Source organism: Gouania willdenowi, chromosome 3 (assembly GCF_900634775.1).
Source record: "Gouania willdenowi chromosome 3, fGouWil2.1, whole genome shotgun sequence".
NCBI lineage: Eukaryota > Metazoa > Chordata > Actinopteri > Blenniiformes > Gobiesocidae > Gouania > Gouania willdenowi.
The window spans coordinates 24,457,687-24,466,586 of NC_041046.1; positions in this window are offsets into that span (position 1 = coordinate 24,457,687).

Here is an 8,900-nt window from a genome sequence, read left to right on the forward strand (position 1 = left end):
TCAGATGTCCGGTAAAAGGGGCACACTCATCAGTAGAAAGGGGAGTACTGATGAGTCTTTCCTCCACACTATCCCCTATCAAACGACCCCACTTCCAGGCTCGCCTGTTGCTCAAACGTGGTACTCACACCCTGGCTACTTTGATTGATTCAGGCTCTGATATTTGCCTTTTGGATGAAAACCTGGCCCAACAATTAGAGATTGAAAGCGTTCCTCTTCCAGCATCTGTTCCTGCTAATGCTCTGGACGGCAGACTCCTGGGTACTATCACACATCGCACAGTTCCTGTTCATCTGGTACTGGATGGCAGGCACCATGAGACTGTCCAGTTTCACATCCTGAAGACTCCACAACATCCTGTTATTCTGGGGTTCCCTTGGCTTCTCCGACATAACCCGCATATCGACTGGTCTACGGGTTTCTTTATTAGTTGGAGTCCGTATTGCCATCAGATCTGCCTGAAACAAGCGATACCAGCTCTACTACGCAGTGACACCTCTGGTCCTCCATCTGATCTACAAGGGGTGCCAGAGGAGTATCATGATCTCCAAGAGGTGTTCAGTAAGACTAGGGCTACCTCACTTCCTCCACATCGTTCGTACGATTGTAGCATTGACCTGCTACCTGGAACATCACCTCCTCATGGTCGTATTTACTCCCTGTCAGGACCTGAAAGAGAAGTAATGGAAAAGTATGTCAACGAGTCTCTGGCTGCAGGCTTAATCAGGCCCTCCTCATCTCCCGCTGGACCAGGCTTTTTCTTTTTGAGAAGAAAGATAAGATGCTAAGGCCGTGCATCGACTACAGAGGGCTGTCAAGAACCGCTATCCTCTTCCGCTCATCTCATCAGCATTTGAACTCCTGCAGGATGCGGTCATTTTCACTAAACTTGACCTACGCAATGCTTACCATTTGGTCCGAATTCGGGAAGGGGCTGAGTGGAAGACTGCTTTTAACACTCCTACTGGACACTACGAGTATCTGGTTATGCCATTCGGTCTCAACAACGCTCCCGCAGTTTTCCAGGCCCTGGTTAATGATGTTCTCCGTGACATGTTAAACCAGTATGTTTTTGTTTACCTCGACGACATCCTGATTTTCTCAAGGTCCAAGGAAGAACACGTTCATCACGTCCAATCCGTCCTGCAACGCCTGCTTCCAAACTCACTCTTTGTCAAGGCAGAAAAGTGTGAGTTCCATACCCCATCTGTTGCTTTTCTTGGTTATGTCATTGGTCAGGGAAGCATTTCCATGGACCCCTCCAAGGTAGAAGCAGTTGTGTCCTGGCCTGTTCCTGAGTCCCGTATGATGTTACAGCGCTTCCTTGGGTTCGCAAACTTTTACCGAAAGTTCATCCGGGGTTACAGTTCGGTTGCTGCTCCACTCACAGCACTTACCTCCTCCAAAGTACCCTACAGGTGGTCTTCAGAGGCGGAGGAGGCCTTTAAGTCACTAAAGAAGCGTTTCACCTCTGCCCCCAAACTTAGGGTTCCGGATCCTGAAGGGCAGTTTGTGGTGGAAGTCGACGCTTCTGATGTGGGTGTGGGGGCGGTTTTGTCTCAACAAGCACCTGATGATCAGAAGCTGCACCCCTGCTCCTTCTACTCTCGACAGTTAACATCGGCAGAGAGGAACTATGACATTGGTAATCGGGAACTGCTGGCAGGTAAATTGGCCTTGGAGGAGTGGAGACACTGGCTCGAAGGCAGCAAGGTACCATTTCTGATATGGACAGATCACAAGAATCTGGAATATCTTCAGTCTGCAAAACGCCTCAACTCTCGGCAGGCCCGGTGGGCTCTGTTTCTCACTAGGTTCAATTTCACTCTGTCCTATCGACCTGGTTCTCGCAACACTAAGCCGGATTTGCTGTCCCGCCAGTTCTCCACCTCGGAAGTCTCCACTGCAGAACCCGAGACAATCCTGTCCAACTCCCACATGGTTGCCATCCTCACATGGGACGTGGAGGAACAGGTCAAAGCTGCTCTGGAGGACAATCCTGGACCCAGCACCTGCCCTGACAACCTTCTCTTTGTTCCTCAACATCTCCGGTCGGATGTTCTGCAATGGGCCCACAGTTCTAAACTCACATGTCACCCTGGTATCCAGCGGACTATAGAGTTCCTGCAGCAAAGGTTTTGGTGGGCTTCCCTGGATGAAGACACCAGAGATTTAGTCAATTCCTGTCCTGTATGCAATCAGTCAAAACCTACACACCAAGCACCTGCGGGACATCTTCATTCCCTACCTGTTCCTCATCGACCTTGGTCCCATATATCCCTTGACTTTGTTACCGGCTTACCTGCTTCTGACGGACACACCACTATCCTGACAGTCGTTGATCGTTTTAGTAAGATGGCTCATTTCATTCCTCTTCCTAAACTTCCATCGGCGAAGGAGACCGCCCAACTTATGTTGCAAAATGTTTTTCGTCTGCACGGACTACCTACTGATATTGTCTCGGATTGGGGCCCACAATTCACCTCCATTTTCTGGCGGGAGTTCTGTTTGCTTCTAGGAGCCACTGTCAGCTTGTCATCAGGATACCATCCTCAATCAAATGGCCAAACCGAAAGAATTAACCAACAGATGGAAACCATTTTGCATTGTATGGCTTCCAGAAGTCCGTCCTCCTGGTCCCAACAGTTACTGTGGGTTGAGTACTCGCATAACACTCTGCAAAGTACGGCTACAGGCCTTTCACCATTTCAATGTGCGTATGGGTATCAGCCACCCTTATTTTGATCCCAAGAGAAAGAAGCATCTTGTCCATCTGTTCAGGCCTTCATCAAACGCTGCTACAGGACCTGGAAACAGGCACGAAAACCCCTGCTCCGTTCAGCACATCGTTACTCTGCTTCTGCTAATCGCCGCCGCTCTGTGGCTCCTGTATACCAAGTAGGCCAGATGGTTTGGCTTTCCACAAAGAATCTCCCTCTTAGAGTTGAGTCCAAGAAACTCGCTCCAAGGTTCATTGGTCCTTTTGAAGTTGAGAAGGTGGTCAACCCTGTGGCTGTGCGTCTCAAGTTACCCAGGGCCATGCGTATTAATGCCACTTTCCATGTCTCGAAGGTTAAACCTGTCCATGAAAGTCCTCTTGCTCCCGCCCTACCTCCTCCACCACCAACGCGTCTGATTGATGGGGAACCTGCATACACGGTTTGACGCCTTCCCCGTTCCAGGCGCCGTGGCAGAGGACTCCAATACCTAATCGACTGGGAGGGGTATGGTCCTGAGGAGCGATGTTGGGTACCTGCCAGGTTTATCTTGGACCCACGTCTCATTCGAGCCTTCCATGAGCAGCATCCGGATCAACCTTCGGCGGCCGTCACTGCTCCTGTCCATGTTTTCCTGCCTGCCCAGTTTTCCTGCTCTCCACAGCTGCTCCTCATTCCCTCGTCAAGTCGGAGGAGGTTATATATACTCCCTCAGTTCAATCAGTCTCTTGCTAGATTGTCAACCTGTGAAGAGAGACTTTCAAGCTCATTGAAATTATTGAGAGTTCCTGATTCTGATTGCAAAGTGTAGAATCTGTGTTCCTTTAATAAACAAATCCGATTGGGGATTATTTCAGTTATCCTCCTTATTTTGTTTGGGGCCCGTTTATTCAATCTGTTAGATATTTCAGTTTCTTCCTACTCCTTCCTGCGTTGCATTTGAGTTCTTCTGTATACCTGTGATAAATCTTGAAGAATACAAACTTCTTTATGCCACGAGTCGGCTTTCCTGATGATGCAACTGTGCAGCCTTTTGCACAAAACAGTTGATTCATCAGCTGAAAAAAATAAACAAATCTTGACCGGCAACATTCTTCTCCCGTTCCTATCCCTATCCACGTGTAGATTAATTTATTTTTTCCCTTTTTTAATAATCTTAGGGAAAAAAAGAAAAATATATGTGGATGGCTCCTGTTTTTGGTAGATTAAAGTCTAAGTGATAGGGATTGGCAGTTAAATCCTAAAACTAAATAATCAGCCCAGTCTAATGGGGTCACAACTAATTTTTACTCTGTAATTGTTCGTGTGCAGCAACACGATTCCCTCATATTTTTCATGCTGCAGTGAACACATTTTTTTCATGCTGCAGTGAACACATTTTTTTCACGCTATGTGACACAAATTTGTGTTGAACAGCTGAGATTGAATGGCAAACAGATGTATGTCAATGGGGTTGATCACATTATCCATAGAAAGTGTCTATTTGTACGGTTGCTGTACGGACAACTGGTGTGATTGGTATAGGTTACCAAAGTACAAGTATCTTAGGGTTAGGATTAGCTTAGGTTATAACCCAATATCGCAACAATTTTTAGGATTATGGTTAGAGTAAGGTTTAGTTTTAGTCATGTGACCTAACTGTCTGCGTACGGATAGAATGTCGGTATATTGATATGGCAACCATATGGATAACTACTGCCTTATCCATAACCCTTGCCATATAGACCAAACAGTAATAAATTGTTCTAATAAGATACTAAGGCATGAAATAACTTCCAATCAAAACACGACTCATCCCACAGCATGAAAAGAATGTAGAAATCTGGTCGGCACAAAAAAAAAGTCGAGTTCTTGAAAAAAATTGTTGTAATTAAAAGACTTTTCCAAGGCAGTTGGTAACATAAGGCTAATTTTCACATATCAGCCACATGCTGCATTGTGCGATTGGATCGAAGGTCACAATTACCAAAACAAATGCATGAAAACTGGCATCAGAATGGAAGAGTGCAGGAATGAAAAGAACTTTGCTCTAAATTACTAAGGTTGGTCACATACAGCTTGACCTTTTATTCCTTTTGCACAAGGGTACTTAAATGTTTCAATTTAGACTGTCTTTGTACTTTGGACCTGCAGGTCGACCCCTTTAGTGTTTTGTTTTAGCCTTAAATAAAAAATAAATAAATAAATACCATGAGAGAGGAATCTAACCCTTCTGTGACTTCTATATCATACAGCACATGGTTTAAACTCAAGCCCATTTTGATTTAGATGATTTAATTTAAATGGAAAAAAAATCATTCATTTACAATAATCAGCTTGTGGCAAATTGTTAAAACAATGACACACAATGTTAAAATGTCAACTCTTTCACCCTAAAAAAAATGCCTGGATTTTTCAAAATGAGCCCTTGATTGCATGTGGAATAAAACCAGATTGACAGCCCTGCTGTGCGGGGTGACATTAAGATAAAGTCGACCCCTGCCAGGATGTCAACACAGACAGGTAATGACATTCAGTCTTGTATCACTCAACCTAATTTGAGACAACAATGAATCTTATGGATGTCATTGTGCTGTTGGAGAGACCTGGAATACCAAAAGTACATCTAGAAAACGAATAGCAAGACATATAAAGAGCTGAAACACAAGAACACATTCACTCCTTTGGTCAATGCAAAGTCTCTGCTTAATATTATGCAACTCTTGCACTGTAGGTGGAAACCTATAGGCACTCAGAGAAAATCCATGCCAAAGGAGAGCATGCAACTGACAGACAGCGGCACCCAGCCACAATTTCTCCACTATAAGCCAAAGAATCTAACCATTGCACCACCAAGCGGTGGATCCGTGATTAGAGTTGTTCCCCTCTAGCTTTGAGCTGAAAATTGGTTGAAGCAAGTGAAACAACCTTCCTATGGTTCTGTAATCTCTGTGCTAGTGTGCTGGAACTTCAACAAAAAAATAAATAAAAAAAAGACCAGAGCATTTGAGAAGAAACGAAGCAGTAATAGAAGATGAAGAGGAATGAGCTTAGCGAGGAAGCAATTGGTTGAAAGCGCCTTCTGTCTTTTCACAGTTGCCATGGACACCAAAAAATGAGACGTACTGCTGTGTGAACAGCTTTTTTGAATGGAAACATACACTGCAATAACTACATATCACTGCCATCATAAGTACCATCATCTAGTACTTGTCTCTCCTCTTGCTAAACTCCCACTTTTTTTCCTATTCAATGAGGATTAAATTTCCTATTACTGGTAATAATATACACATCATTCACATGTGTTAAATCCATATGTGAAGATGAGGTTTCTAAACCTTAAAGAGCTTCCCACACTAGAAGTGTTTGTACGTCCTCTGTTAAATGAACAAAAAAATATACTCATTCTTATAATTTTTTTTTAAAGGCTAACACCTTATAAATCATAGGAGAGGACACACTTTTCATAATCAATTAAAACAAATTAGACCTTCTCTTTCTAAAGTTTCCCCTCCTCATAAATCTATGGAAGAAAATTTCATATATTTGTAAGGGAATGTTAAAGATATATGCCCACAGTCTGTGTCTAGATGTGACATACTTCTCAAGTGCCTAGTTTCACGGTGCAGTGCACACACACAGGCTATTACCTTTTCCACTCAACTGTAATGGCACGCACCTTAAAACAACATGGAGTCTGTGCAATAATTATTAGGCTTGTCTGTCACTGAAATACACTCGGTGAAAGGGGAATTGACAGTGTGTAATCAGAGAGACAACCAAATGATTGGTTGGGGCGGTGAAATGCATGACGAGGGGTGACAGCCTGAGATCTTAGTCATACAATCACAATAACTGTCCCATTTCTACATGCAACTTATGATTGCTCTGTTTCTACTATTTTTTAGATGCACGTCGTTGTGAGGTGCTTCATTAAATTGGAGTTTCTTACAACAGATGTGGACAAAGTCTTCACTCCTGGATATAATGTACACTTCACATGCACGTTCTTGCCTTTGATCACAATTAATTTAAAGAAGTGTTTGTACCAACTTTTCATCAGACTGCTCCACGCTCACCATCTCTGCTGCTTCAACAAATCTGTAGTGGTTGTGTGTGTGGCGCGTGTGCTGGCACATGTGTAAAAACACTGGCTCTGATTGGCTACCATGAAACATGACGCCGCCTTAGCCAATCATAATCGCTCATTTTGTTTTTAACCCACCTCCTCACTACAGCTGAGTATGAAGTCGGGTGCTTTCGGATGCAGTTTATTCGATCAATGCATGTAACGCACCGCATTTAACGTTCAGTAATGTTAACGGCATTAAAAAGTAATTAGTTAGATTACCCTGTTACTGAAAAAATGCTGTTCTTTTAAAATTTGTTATTTTAAAATCTGTTATTTTAAACGCTGTTATTCCAAACACGGTTCATCGGTTGCCTTTTTGTGGCCAGTAATAGAATAAAATATAAGATACATTGAGTCGTCTTTCCACGTCAATGCTCTTTAGTTTCAAGCTCTAATATGTCTGATTGTTATTAGTTTTATGTTCTTAATGTAGAATACTGATGGTTTCCCTCACAAAAAAAGCCTTAAATAGGATACAGGTGTATAAAGGACATGCGGAAGCACTTTCCTTATCAATGAGGAAACTGAAGGACATATTATCATAAAAAGCAGTGGTTCAGTGGTTCCCTGCATCATAATTAGGAAAAATTAAATGGGATTTCTTCAAAACTTGTCATTCATAGACACACATAAGCCTTGACAGATTTTTTGATTTGTTCAAAATTGCTTTTGTTTTAAAGTTTAGAAATGACTATTTAAGATGAAAATGTACCATTGTTATTGTAATTTATCTTTTAATAAGCTAGTTTATTATCACATGTAACACTTAAAATGTGATCTACATCTACTCAAATGCCCCAGTGACATGGTGTACCATGTGGGCAAAACTATAAGTGGTCTGAAGCAGAGAATGAGTGAACATAAAAGCTCCATCAGTCATTTTAATGCTCTTTTTCACCCTATCTCTTGCCTTCGTTTCCAGGGAATTGAGCATGTACAGTTGTTGCCAAGAGGAGACACTGCGAAAGTGTTGTCGAAAAGAACTACTTTGGATTCACACATTTGACTCTTTACACCCAGAGGGTTTAAATATAGATTATGAGTGCTTTATTATTTTGAATATTGTAGATTTGCCATGATCTTATCTAAAAAGGTTTTAGGCACTGCATTTTATGATGGTCTATCTGATGTGTATGCAGTGTCCTCACCCTTTATCTAATGCCATGTGTTTCTTCTATTTTCATACTGTTTTTGCATCTATTTTGGAGGGTCCCTATAATGCTTTCTTCACTTTATTTATTGCTGTGCAGTCAGGACTGGGGCGTGACTGATAATTTCTACCAGATTAGCCTGTTTTTTTCTTGTTTTTTTTGCATATTTTGCATTGAGCTCTGTCACCTTGGCAGATTCAGGTTGAGTGAGGTGATTCTACTACTAATAAACTAGTTTATCAAGGATTTTTGTTTAGTGTAACACAGTTTTATTGTGTGTCTTGACCCCTGTCAAGCCCCCGAGACTGACTCAAAGAATCCCTGTGGTTTAATCGAACCCAGATGAAGAACCACCGTTTTGGAGCCATTTGCAGACAACACAAACATCTATAGGGTAAAATTATAGTTCTTTTGTCCATTCTTGATTTGCAGTTTTAAATATAGTGGACTAATTTTGGGTTACTTGTTGATCTCATCTAGATCAACAAGTACCTTGCATAGGGCCCCAAACAGTTTGAAACACCTTTCTAGTGTGTTCATCTTGCTTTCTTTCTGTCCTTTGCTAGAGTTAATTCTTGCATCCCAGCAAGCAACAGAGGTGTAAGAAAGTACTGGTATATCCTACTCAAGTAGAAGTACTGTTATTTGATGAAAATTGTATTAAAGTACAAGTACAAGCAAGTCATGCATAAAATACAAAAGTACAAGTAAAGAGTAACTCATTTAAGTAGTACTCAAAGTAAAAGTTACTAGTTACTTTCACCCCAAACGTTTATTTTTGATAATAAATCTTACCACAGTTCCCTTGCATACAGTAAAGAAAGTGTCTATTTGTATACTGTATGTACGTAGCGGGTTAGGGTTAGGTTATAACCCCATATCGCAACAATTTTTAGGGTTAGAGTTAGGTTTAGGGTAAGG